Raw genomic sequence first — 14214 nt, forward strand, 5'->3', positions numbered from 1 at the left:
TCTTCATTGATTAAGTGAATTTTATGAGATCGAAATCGTTAAAATTCATTGAAATCGATTAGACGTGAGGGAACATGTAAATTTTTCTATTTAGTGGTGGGTTAATCATTTGTTTTTGAGATGATCCCGAACTAGAAGAATGGAAAACTCATAAAGTTATTCCTTGCGGGCGAAGGAGGTGGACGACAGCAGTGTGCTTTTATTTTGTTTAGAGGAAATTTGAACGCCAAGGATTGCCATGAGCTGGGGCCAAGTTGGCTGCTTCAGGACGGCACGTCATGACAAATCGACAAGCAAAATTCTAGGATCCATGTTGAGTTTTTGGTGGACCCAACACGTCTTTTATTAGAAGTTAACATGGAATCTTGGATGTTTCTTTCAACTCGCAACTTCAAATTGCATGTATTTGTATAATAAATTGACAGACATGGGACGCTTTTTCACTCTCTTCCATAGGGTTCTTTCCTCTCCCTCTCCTATTCACAATGCCGTTTTCTTCGACCACCGTGAAGGGGAGGGTTTGAGCACATCTCTCCCTCTTCTCCTTTTTCCATTCGCTTATTTTCTTTGACTGATTTGGTTCTCTGTTATTCTTTCTCTTACATAGTCTAGATCTCGAAACTTCTCTATTCTATTTAGGAGAGGTTTCTACCCGATCTAGTATAAATTTAAGATTGTTCGCGTGTATGATCGTGTTCGCTTCCCCCGAGTTTTGTTAGTATACAAGTCAAGTTTCAAAAGAGATCGGAACAGTTTCACGAGGCTAGATCTTTGCTTGTTCAACCATGTTATTCTGAACGAGCGATGGTTTTGGGATGTCGAATCTAAGTGCGCATAGCCGAAAGGCAAAACAATAGCAATAGTTGGTGTGTTCATTACTAAAAATAGATTCGGTGATTGACCGTCGATTTTAGTTTGAAGAAGTCACGGATATTCTTTATGAGCGTATGACCCATAACCTTGTTGTGAAGATGTATCTTATTATTAGGAGCTTATTTTGCTTTAAAGTTATTTTATCTTCCAATTGGACTAAGTTGTTTCTCTTTTATATTTATGTGGAAATGAATGAAATGTACGTTGACAAAAAAAAATTGATAGATTTTATGATTGACCTAAATTTTGAGGTCAACGTGACATAATAAATGGATGGATGGGAGTTGAGCTCAAGGTTGGCCTCTAAGGGCTCTATTGAGTCCTCAACGAAAGAGGAAGGATGGGCCAGGCATCGGATTCATGACCATGTCTAGTACGAAACATGTGGTAACAATCTAACATGACTTGTTTTGCAAGTTTGACACAAAATGTCGGGGTAAATTGTGTTCAATTGACATTAACAATTGTTGCTTAAAAGATTCCAATTGAATGTTTGACATGGAATGGCACCGAACAGAGCATTCTTCTGTTGTACGAAGAATGTCGAAACTCGAAGTGGTCACTCCATTGACCTTTTCGCTCGAAAGAAGGTGACTTTACTTGTCATCGTACGAGCAAAGGAAACGAGAAAGAAAAATTCTTATTGCCAAAAATATTTTTTAAGTGTTTTAAGTTGGAGGGATCCCGAGGTCTAGATGAGGCCTAAGATGAAATAGTCTAAGGGCATACTTAGGTCTGCTCATCAACTAACATGAGAGCAATTGTTTCGGGAAAAATTTCACGTTAAAAGGAAATATTTTTCGAAAAATCATTTCCAGGAAAATGATTAGTTTTCCTTTGTTTGATGATATTTGACCGAAAATATTTTCTGGTGTTTGGATCTCATTTAAAAAATATTTTCAATCTCATGGTCAATATCCCGAAGTATGTTCAGCTGCAAGAGCCTGATTTGAAGCACCGGAGGAATAGTTGATCGACCCCCAACACCCAACCTAGTAAAGGGGTTCAAGTCGAGTCTCCTCGAATCTCACATCAGCCTCTAAAAAAGAAAATTCAAATTCACAAGAAGGAAAATTAAACTATTACAATATTAAAATATTTGGTATTAGCAATTATGAAAAGTGTTTTCACTTTTTTAGATTTGAATTCACTATCCCAATTTTATGCATGAATTTTCCTTTGGTAAGGAAAGTATTTTTGTTGACCAAGTCGTTTTCAATACACGAAATAAGTGAAAGTCGGGGAAAAACTAATTCTCGAAAAAATACTTTCACTCAAGCAAACGCAGCCTGTTTTTATTCGATTCCGAGTCGAAGTCACACGAATCCCTCTTTTTAATGAACCGCTTGCAATATATACATATATAATGAATAATAAGAACATTCAAGCGAATAATTTGGTAGATGAAGAAAGCCACATTCGAAAAGACCCACAACATTAAAAGAATGGGTTCCGATGTTTCTATTCCTATTTGAGGACGCTGAAGAACATGGGACAGAGTTGAACAGCGACATCAATTTCATCCGACTTCCAATGAAAGAAGATGGGCAAATCTATGAGCTTGCCTTGTACTACGAGGGAAATGAAGGAAAAGGCACTTAATTGGAGAAGCTGGCGAAAAAACATGAAAGGCAAGTTGGCAACAAAGAGAATGGGATAACTCGTTTGAAACAACATTCGCTTTCAGCCCATTTTGGAGAAAATGACCTCACTTCATGCCCTCATTCGTTCCCTCAAAAATTAGAGCCCGAGATCGGACATATGATTCGAACACATATGTTGCTTTCTCTTATATGTTATGCTTACCCCCACCGTTTAACTAGCCCGGATCATCATTTATAGAAATTACAATAGATTTAAGACTTACCATCTTTCTGAGACGTTTGAAGGCTCCGGCACCATCTTTCTCAATCCAATCATGTGAGAATCTTCCGCGTGGCACATTAGAGGGACCGAATTGATTCAAAATTTGCTGATTTCGTTGCCACCAAACTAAATCTTCCTGGAGAACTACGTGAGCCCGACGACGGATGGGAAGATGAAATATGAATGCTAGACCTCTCAGGTGGCTGTGGATATCATGCACGGGTGGATCGAGACCGACGCTTGCATCCGTGCCTGTGGAGCGGATAGGGAGTCTGTTGGCATATCTTCATATGCTCTTCTTCAGCCTCACTTCACTGCCAAGCTCTGCTCACCGGCTTGTTACCACGACTGCCCCAACATAGTTGATCTCTACTTCAACTTGGCTCTCGGAGAAGTTAATTCCTGACCGCGAATCAATCCGCCCTCATCTGCTTCCAAGCAACATTGTCCTCCTGAAATCTTTACTATCACTAACCCTGCCTGCCGTCGTTTTTCAACAGGTCTATTTGGCAGATCTCTGTAAGATGGAAAGGAACAACCCGAAGCGGGGTCATGAGAGAGGTTCAAAGTTCCGGTGCAGCATCCGGTCCCATAGGCGCCACGCCTATGGGGACTCCTTCTGGTGAATACTATGATGCCCCTCCTGACGCTCCCATGTATTACTAGGGGTCATACTCATATATGCTTGCGTTTGTGGTTGTATCTATCTCCAATTGCTTTAGCTTGTGATGGGCAGGCCATGTTTTTGCTATAGATATGGTTGAAAGGTGCTATGTCACCTAAAACATGTGTGGTATTATACTATTCTGGCAAATGAAGGAAGAACACTGCACAGTATTTGCCAAATACAGGCTTTGCCAAAGTAGTGACATCCACTCCTCCGCCGTTGATGCTAACTCAAGGGGTGAAATTATCAAAAAAGTCTTAAATCTATTGTAATTATGCCAATGCAAGAGGTTAAAGACTCAATTCACCGGATGAACTGAATTGACACAAATGCAAAAGATTTAGGACTTAATTGGCAAAAGGTGGTCACCTTAAAGAAAAGTAATGACGGAAAATGCCGCAAGCCTTGACTATGGGAGAGCGCTGTAGAGTTTAGGGAGCATTAAACGAGGTTTATATACATTATAACTCTTAACTACTAATGGCGTTCAAATCTATGTATTGAGAATTATGCTTTTAACTTCGGTTGATCAAGTCGATCACAACTATCGAAAGATGATATGACCTTTTGCCAGTGTTATTTGTTCGGTTTGTACTCAGAGTTTATGCGTGATTAACACAGATTCCTGTTATAAGCAACCTTGTAATTTCACTTTCCATGTGTGTTATCCATGTTTTTATGTGCCATTGCTTTGATATTACAAACAGGACTACTGTGACTTTTATCATTCTTATGCCGTTGTTCTGTCTGAAACAGAAAAACCATGTGGCTAAGCCAACGTCCTCAGATCAGATTATTGATTCCTACGGCTCAGATAAAACGGAGACTATATCGCAGCCTTCCGATCTACATACTAAAACCAATGGCTGAGATCGAATGGGGAGAGTAGGTCTCAATCGTTCGATCTACATACTAAAACTAATGGCCACGATCGCACGATGAGACTAATTCTTAGCCGTTTAAACTGTAATTTCATTTTTTAATTTGAAAAATTGTTTTATAAATCGAAAATGATTTTTTTTTATATTTTTGAAAATATATCAGAATATGCGCCCATCTGACGTGGCTGCTACGTGTCAAGCCACATGGTTTCACGTTAGCGCCATGTCGGCATTGACCAAGTCAACGAAGGTCTACTGGTCGGCGTTGCGAGATTAAAGACGACTAATGGACGACCGAGGTTTCTTCAACGTCGATCAACAGCGAAACCTTGCCCAATAGGCCTAAAATCGATGCCGATCGACTCGCCTACTCCTCCAGAACAACACATCCAAGATTTAGCTAGAAATATCTAGTAAAACTAGACTAATCGAGCTCACACGGCGCTCGGCCATGCAAGTCCAAACATGCAACACAGAGCAAATCCATTCGATTAATTCACGGGGACGCATCACAATAAGCCTAAGAGACTTACTTGAAGTTCCGACCAATCCCTAGGTTGCCATATTTGGCTGGCCAAGTAGCTATAAAACCACGACTTTTAGGAGGTTCGACTCGGGAGAATTATGCAAAATCAGAGCAAAAAAGGTGCAGAACTATGCTTAGTGAAGTTCAAAGGATAAAACGCCTCAAGACATTTCAAGAGTGGTGGCCGGAATTGAGCTCCACCATGGATTCACAATGACAGTGAAAGAGTTCGAACTCACCGTTTTCGGAGGAGATGAGCTGCCGGAGTAGATCCAATCGCTTCTTGAAGTCGAAATCAAGCTTCTAGAATTGGTCTTGAACCTCGACTTGGTCTAGATTGTTGTAGCTGAAGTGGACTCTGGATCGTAGGATCGGTAATTAGATTAAAAAATCCTAAAAAAATTCTAGTTTTAATTTTCCCCCTTTTAATTTTTTTTTAATTTCCCTTTTTTAATTTTTTTGTTAAATTTTTAAGCTTATTTTTAAATTTAATTTAAAAAAATAGTTTTTAGTTAACTTTTAATCTAAGTTTAATTTATTTTATTTTTTAAAAAGTTTAGAAGTCCAAGTGGACTAATTTTTTTTTTTAAAATAATGCCACTTTATATTAATAATTTTATTATAAATGACACATATCGATTTTGACCGGAACATCTCACCGAAGGCACTTGAGTGATCTTTTTTTTCGATTTGCCAGTTAAGTGATCTGACGAAAAATTTTGACACTGAAGTGAGCGTCGTACACAATTTTTGACACTTCTGATGTTCTTCTCCCGAGGAAGAATGGAGGAAAAGTGACTTAATTAGAGAAGCTAGTGAAAAAACATGAAAGGCAAGTAGGTAACAACTAAGTAGCACCGACAACGATACGGGACACGCGACATGACACGACACGACACGTCGACACGTCATTTCTAAAAAATAGAGATTTTCGACACGTTGGGGACACGTTGTATATTAAATATATTTTTATATATGTATGATATATTATTATTTCTATAATTTTTTATAAAATGAAAAATTTACAAAAATAGTTCTTATAATAAAAACAAAGCTAATGCCATGAATACTCTCGTAATTTGATCTCAATTAGCCTAGAAAATAAATAAATAATAAAAAAAATCCTGTAATATGCGGTCTACCCGCTTTCCCTCCTCTCTCACGTTTCCTCCCCTCCTCTCTTTACTTTTGAAAAAATCTCTGACACGCGCCTCACCTCTCTCCCCCCCTCTCTCTCTCTCTCTCTCTCTCTCTCTCTCTCTCTCTCTTCTCTGTCTCCCCCTCTTCTCTCTCTTTACTTTTTGAAAACATCACCGAAAACATCTCACACTTTTCACCTCTCTCTCCTCTCTGCGAGAAAATATCCCCCCACCCCTCTCTCTCTTTACTTCCTTAAAAGATCTCACACCCCTTCCTCTGTGTCACTCCTCTCTGCACCCCTAAACCAACCCCGACGTCGACCACTATGATTTTGCTGCTCGTCTCTCCTCCAGCGCTCTCTCCCTTTGTCCTTCGGCTCGTTCGCTCTCTCTGCTCCGGCGCACACGAAGGCCGTTCCCTGCTCAGGCACCGGCCGCGCGTCGCCGGCTTCCTCGCTCATCTCTCTCATGGCCCGAGACGCTCTTCTTCCCCCTCCCCTACCGTTCTCTGCCCTTCGGATCTGCTTTTCCCCGCCCTCTCTCCTCATCGACTCGCGTGTCCCCGGCGTGTCGCTGGCGTTGACCGGGTGTCGGATCTTCGACACGGGTTGACCGCGTGTCGAACGCGTGTCGGGGCGTGTCGGACGCGTGTCGGTGTCCGACACGTGTCCGACACCGACACGCCGGGGGGTTTGGCGTGTCGGTGCTTCATAGGGTAACAAAGAGAAAAGCTCAATACCCAAAAAAACTCCAACTTTAGCATATGATACAATTATATTAAAAAAAATTGTCTCATTAAAATATTCTAAAGTTTTACTTTTGTCCCAATTCTACTAACCTAATATCCAAAAAAACTTTAGCTTTTACTTTTGTCCCGATTCTACTATATAATGTCCAAAAAATCCTAACTTTAGCATTTATCCCAATTATGTCCAAAATTATTTTTTATCTCATAAAAAATATATAACTTTTACTTTTGTCTCAATTTTATCACCGTTAGCCTATCGTCCAAAATCACCGTTAATTAATCCTATGTGGCATTTTCACATCGTTAATAAATAACACATCACAAAAGCTGACATGAAAAAAATCTCTAACTTCTCTTTTGTTGTCTACTTTCCCTACATATTATCAGGAGATATAGAGTCACTTAAGACTACGTGTTTCGAATTTTCCTCGATACTCAATAGCCCAAAGAACGAGTAGACATTGATATCTAATTATTTGGATAAACAATCTCAAATTTTGTCGTCTACAAAGCCTGCTGTTTCTAAATTTTGAAGATTCATTGGTAAGTTTGGTGAGAAAATTCGAGCCACATAGATTAACTAACGACGATTATGGACGGAAGGTTAAGGGTGGTAGAATTGGGACAAAAGTAAAAGTTAGAGATTTTTTATGAGACAAAAAAATTTTTGGATATAACTAAAGCAGATGCTAAAGTTGGGGATTTTTTTGGTATTAGGCCAATAGAATTATGACAAAAGAAAATTTTTGGGATTTTTTATGAGACAAAAAAATTTTTTTTTGTTGATATTATTGAGATAGATGCTAAAGTTGAGGGGTTTTTTTTTTTTGGTATTATGCCCATAAATAAAAGGGTAATGTGTTTCAAACAATATTTATTTTAGACCATTTTTTTGAGAAAATGACCTCATTTCATGCCCCCACTTGTTCCCTCAAAACTTTGATCAAAAGACAAGCACCTTTAGCTAAAGCGATAGAGCGAAAAATTATCAAAAGTCCTAAATCTATTGCAATTGTGCCAATTTATTCTTAAACTTTTTTTTTTTTTGCCAGATTCAATTCTAAACCTTTTGCAATTTCACCAATTCAATCCATTCGGGCAAATTTGGCATGCCCGGTGGTGCCGGCCCAGAGACATGATATTTTAATTTTTTTTAAGTTTTTTTTCTGTTTTCAATTTTTTTTCTTCCCTTTTCATCTTCTTCCTCTAGCCAGCGAGTAGCTTCTAAACTCTCCATTGCTAATCTTGCCCCGACAATGTCCACCGTGAGCGCGTTCGAAAATTACCGATGTCCCGACAATGGACGTGAAATCTACCTCACTAGGGGCTAAGTGAGGCTGAGCCTTACCGTCCGTGGGCGAGGTCTCGACCAACCTCACCTGGCGATGGTGAGGTCGAGCCTTGCTGTGGTTGGGCGAGGCTTGACCTAGCCAAATTAGGGCTGCCAAGGCTCGCCCTCATTTAGCCACGATAAGGAGACCCTCGCCCATCGCGAGGCCCGGTGACGACAAGGCTCACCCTCACCAGTGGCCAAGTGTATTGAAGAAGCATCTTATAAAATATTTTGATAATTTTCAAACTATTTGTAGTATTTGTTTTACCTTTGAATATGCAGATGTCTTATCCATATGACTAAAGATCATGTGATTTTCATCGAAAAAATCGCATGAAGTCTGAGGTGCTTTTTTAAAAACACATGATGAGGACCAAAAAGATATGGGCGTCGATAATCTCTTATCGGAGCTTGAAAGATTAGATCTGCAGAGATGTTTAAAGTCTAAACAAGCGGATGTTTGTCAAAGAAAGCTTGGAGTATCTGTTACTTGATGGGAAAGCACAATGGGAAGCTTTTGAATTCTATATGGAAATGTTCCCTACTCCTGCCAGTGTCTGGCAAATGCTGTTAGCGTGGAACAACAGCTTTGCACCTTTTTTTGGAAAGTCTAGTCTGATTTAGAGAAAGCAGCTGTATGGGTAGCCCCAATCGAAATTAGCAAATCCAATCTACCTCAATGGCTCTTTTGCTTCTCTAAAGAGAATCTAATGGTAATGTTGTTGAAGTCTATTAAAGCATAAGATCATGAAGAGTAAAGAAGAGTTAACGAGCATATATGAAAATCCAAACTTGAATCAAGCTATTTGTTCTTGTTGAAAAGCTTACATTGTTGAAAGATTTTGTGATTCTTTTGTGCCTTGTAATCGTGCAATAGTCCAAGTGTATAACCATGAGTATTGTGAATGAATCGAGGTAGTGTGATCTATTATTTGAAAGATCAGCATGTACCATTTGTAACTTGTGAGACAATTTACTAGTGCACTCCAACCCAAGTTATGGCTGTTAGTTGTGTAGAGTGGATGTATGCTTGGTATATAAGTCGAACTACTTTATATCTAGTGTGCTTGGCTTTCACTCTATCTTTACTCAGCTTTACACACACTTAGATATCGTTTCGTGAAATATTTGCTCACCCAATCTTTTTCATATCAGTTTTTATTTTTTGCACAAACCGAAAAGTTTCAAAACAACCTATTTACCCCCCTCTAGGTTGCATTGTTTGCCCTAACAAAGTGTTGTTCGATGCTCAAAGTTTTGACTTCCCTACAAGGACTAACGTGAGCGGTTGTTTCTCGGTTTGCGCCGGGTATTGATCTCTTCCAAAATTGAGTCGAGAGCAAGAGTATAGGACCCGAAAGACTTAGATTCAGGAACTCAGCGAGATCGAAGGTTTGATCAAGGTAGGGAGACGTCGCGGTAAAGCACAACAACTTGGCCGTTGGTGAGGGTCATCGCAGAGAGGACAAGTGTCGACGCACTTGCACGAATCATAAACTTGGAAAAACAATTAACGGCACGAGGCGACACAAGATTGGCCGTCGGGGTTGGTGTGGAATGTACTCTAGATTGCTGGAATTGCTATGGTCTTCGTCGGTAGTTGTTGGATGCTTGGAGGTGCTATAGCAAACTGGAAACTCGCCGGGATGATAAGGCCGCCACATGGACTTACTTGAAGTTGGGAGGCGGCTCGTTGGCCATCGCCTCTAGCTAGAGGAAGAAGATGAAGATGGAAAAAAAAAAAAAAGAAAGAAAAAGAAAAGGAGAAAGTGAGAAAATTAAAAAAATTCAAGAAAAACATTAACATATTATGCAACCGGATAGCCAATGTCCACATTAGTGCCAGCTATCCAAATTTGATTGAATAAACTGAATTGGTACAGATTGCAAAATGTTTAAGACCGAATCGGCAAAAGAAAAAGTTTAGGACTGAATTGACACAATTTCAATAGGTGTAGAACTTTTTTGATAATTTTCCCGCGATTGAGCGTCTGCTATCTTTCAATACTTGAAAATTGACCTTCATGGCATGATTTCCCTTGTGAGGAAGCGATTTTTTTTATTATTGGAAAATAACTAATAATATTAGGGGTGATCGGTTCTCGATCCGGTCCGATTCTCCTCAAGAACCGAGAACATGACCGGTGGTCCCGGTTCTCAATTTTTCAAAATCGGGAACCGGACCACCGGTTCGGTCTAGTTCCCGAACGGTTCCATTGGATTTGACACATGCCAAAAAAAAAAAATGCACCATTCCTGGACGGCCTTGGTCCAGCAAATATAGAGGCTGGACATAAAAAAATTTCGAGTTCATTTCTTGAAACGGGTCTTTCAAGGCAAAGCCGAGAATTTTTTGCAAGATTGTTTCCAAAATATACATGAGATTCAAGTAGAAACGATTTCCCTTTGGGTCAAAAACGGTCTAGGAACCAGCTGAGGCAAGATCTAGATGGGGATTTCGTTTGGGGACTCAAAAGGCAAGATTGAGAAAACTCCAAGCGCATGGAGTTTTCTTGATCAAAATAAAAATAAAAAAATTTCGATCGGTTCGGTTACGGCGGTCTAGTCTTGGCGAACCCTAAAACCGGACCGCTCCCTCTAGAATCGGGAACCGGACCACCGGTCCCGGTCCTATCCGAGCAGTCCCAGTTTGGGCGGTCCAATTTGCTCGCCCCTAAACATTATTGGTAATTAGAGTTTCGTACAAAAAGGCCCAAACAAGGGGTATCAACACATAATAACTCGAAAAGGGGTTGAGGCGAGAAAGAAACCCAATAGGCCGAAACAGAGTGATGCATATTGGCGACCCAGTCAGCAGCATGATTTGCGCTCCTCTTGCAATGGGCCACGGATACATTTTGGAGACGGGCTAGGATTTGTTGGGCCTGGTGGATAAGAACTTCTGCTTTGCAGTTGGCTTTTACTTCCCCATTGACTGCACGAACTAAATCGTGGAAGTCAGACTCCACAGATACCCCGAAGCTTATGCTCTCTTATCTCTTTCCTTGTTTCGAGCATCTTGCGCTTCAGCTAACAGATCTACACACGACTGAATTTTCCTGCTAAAGTCGTCAATTAGAGATCCACTAGAGTCCCGGAGTACGTCCGCGATAGACCATCAGGGTCGACACTACCGACGAACCCATCAACATTAAGCTTCAGATCTAGGTTTTCTGGAGGTACCCAATAGAGAAGTGAGCGTGTATCTGTCTTCAAAATTTTTTATCTTTGGGGTTCCAGTTGCTATAGCTAGCAAGGATAGCCTCCGCTTCTTCGATTAGAGTATTTGCGCGAGGGTTTTTACCCCAAAACACTGAATTATTCCTTGACTTCCAAATGCACCATAGGATGACTGCAATCAATTCAAACATAAGTGGACTGTTGGAGTCTTCTAAAATGGCTTGGATCCACGTGTCCATGCGATGGAACTGTGGAAAGGGTACCCATATGATTAGATTCCTCCAGATCTGTTCAGTCCACGAGCAGGAGAGGAAGATATGTTCTGTTGTTTCTGCTTGTTTGTTGCAAAATGGGCATAGTGGGTGGGGGATTATGTTTGGCCCAAAAGAGGTCTCTGGTAGGCAGGGCGTTCTAGGCCATGTTCCATAGAAGGATTTGAATTTTAGGAGGGATATTGGCCTTCCGAATTCCATTGCAGAGTCTTCTTGATGGTTGAAAGGAAGTGGAAGCCAAATTCATGTTATGTTGCGACTCTCTTTCTCTTAAAGAGTTGTAGGCACTCTTCACAGAGAACTCCCCCCTGCGTTTCCAGCCCATTTCATTTTGCCCTCACTAGAATTGGGCTATCCTTCTTTCAATCAATTTGCAGATTGAAATTGGGATTTTGAAAATCGACATGGCATATTGGGGGATGGCCTAGGCAGAACTGATTTAATTAGGGTCTCCTCTCCAGCCTTTGAAAATAGATTTTCCTTTTATCCTTCTTGCTTCATGTCTACTTGCGCATTAATCCCAAGAGAACATCTGTTCTTTGGCTTCTCCTCAGTCAGAAGGGAGACCCAAATACTTTCCTGTTTTTCACATCACAAGAACTTTGAGAGCGTTTGCAAGGCTATCTTGGAGCTACTGAGGGCAGTTTGAACCATAAAGATTTTTGATTTATTTAGATTAATCTCTTGACCCGATGCATAGTAGTATTGATTTAGGATCATCGCTAAATTTTGGCATTCAACCAATTTACCATCCAAAAAGAACATCAAATTATCTGCAAAAAGGAGATGTGATAGTGAAGGGCAAAACCTGTTAAGCTTGATTCCCTTGATTGTCCCCTCGTTGACTACCTTTCGCATCAACATTGAAAGAGTGTTTGCCATAAGTATAAACAAATATAGGGATATAGGGTCACCTTGTTTGATACCTCTCAAAGGTTGGAAGTACGGTAGTGGTTCACCATTGAGCTTCACACTTATCGTAGCTAAGGTTACACATCTCATTACTCTATTCACCCATCTAGAGCAAAAACCCATCTTGACTGGACTAGCCTCTAAGAAATCCCATTCAACTCTATTGTAAGCTTTCTTCATGTCAAGCTTCACTATAGTTTGGAATCTCTTCTTCCTCTTTCAAACTCTGAGTTGGTGCAATATTTCCTGGACAATTAGAATGTTATTTTGGATTTGTCTTCCTCCGACAAAAGCACTCTGCTCTTCAACTATAATTTTGGGCATCCAACTTTTCAGCATGTTTGCCAGGATTTTTGAGATAATCTTGTAAGTGAAGTTGCACAAGCTTATAGGCTTGAACTACTCAAGCCACTCAAGGTTTCTCACTTTCAGAAGCGAAACTTTGATGGCAGATTTTGAAAATAAAAGAATGAATGTGAATGCAGAAAGAGACATGAAAAATGACCTTTGAACAATGATCTTCAATCATCAAGAATTTCCCCATTTGTGAAAGGATATGGAAAGGAGGCAATACTTCAGATAGTAACTACCTCCTAGAATTGTTGGCTCTAGGAGGCCCAATTCTATTTATAAAAGGGACTTTAGTGAGTTTAGAAAAAATTAGAGCCCAAGAAATCAAGTCATAACGGGTTTGCTTATAACCCTTTAACCTATCAAAACAGGTTTCTCTCTTCATCTTTCTCTTTCATCTCTCATTATCGTCGGGCTCTCTCTCTCTCTCTCTCTCTCTCTCTCTCTCTCTCTCTCTCTCCCTCTCTATTCACTCACTCATCACAACCATCTTTGCGGCCTCAAAATCCTAACACCCACCTTTCCGCCGTGCCCGCATTCGCCCCCATCGTCCGCACAATCAACCTCAACCTCTTGACACCGAGATCATCGCTATCGTTACTTGTTAATTTAATGCGTTACACTTGTTTTGGATTGAAATAGACATTCTATTTATATGTACAAAGAGCCACATTTGCAGAATCAATGTTCAAGCAATTTCTGAAAAATGAAAAGTCCAAGTGAGGTTTCAATGTTGTTACTTTACACTTTGATAGAACATGAAACCACCCACCTAAACAAATAGATTCAAGTATGTTGGTAATTGCATAAAATGAGCTTCAATATGAGATTATTTGCTTTGGTTGGAAGAACAATGAAACTCGTATCATTTGCCAAATTTGCACACATTTTGTCCGTTCTTTGACCATGAGGTCAACTCAAATACAAAATTGTTTGCAATTGGTGATGTGAAACCAACTTTGTTGGTGACTTAGACACGACGTTATTTGCATCTGGCAATAGAAATAATGAAGACTGGATCGAGCATATGATTCGAACACATATGATGGTTTCTCTTACATGTTATGCCTCTCTTATATGTCATGCTTACCTAGAATGTTTAACTTGCCCAATCATCATTTATTGAAACTTTGGCAAAGGGGAAGAACAAGAAGAAGAACGACATAAGAATGAAAAAGTGGTCACCCTAGAGACTGGTAATGATGGAAAATGCCACAAGCCTTGACTATAGGTGAACACTCTAAAGTTTAGGTAGAATTAAACTAGGTTCATAGAATTTGCTACTCTTAACTACTAATGGAGTGCAAATCTAAAATATTGAGAATTATGCTTTTAACTTCTGTTGGCGGAGTCAATCACAGCTATCGAAAGATGTTTTGTTAAGTATGTCGGAGCCTTTTGCGTTATTTGCACGGACGTACTCGGAGCCGATGTGTGACTAACATAGACTTCCTCTTATCAGCAAC

The sequence above is a fragment of the Rhodamnia argentea genome, chromosome 9 (assembly GCF_020921035.1).
Source record: "Rhodamnia argentea isolate NSW1041297 chromosome 9, ASM2092103v1, whole genome shotgun sequence".
Classification (NCBI taxonomy): Eukaryota; Viridiplantae; Streptophyta; class Magnoliopsida; order Myrtales; family Myrtaceae; genus Rhodamnia; species Rhodamnia argentea.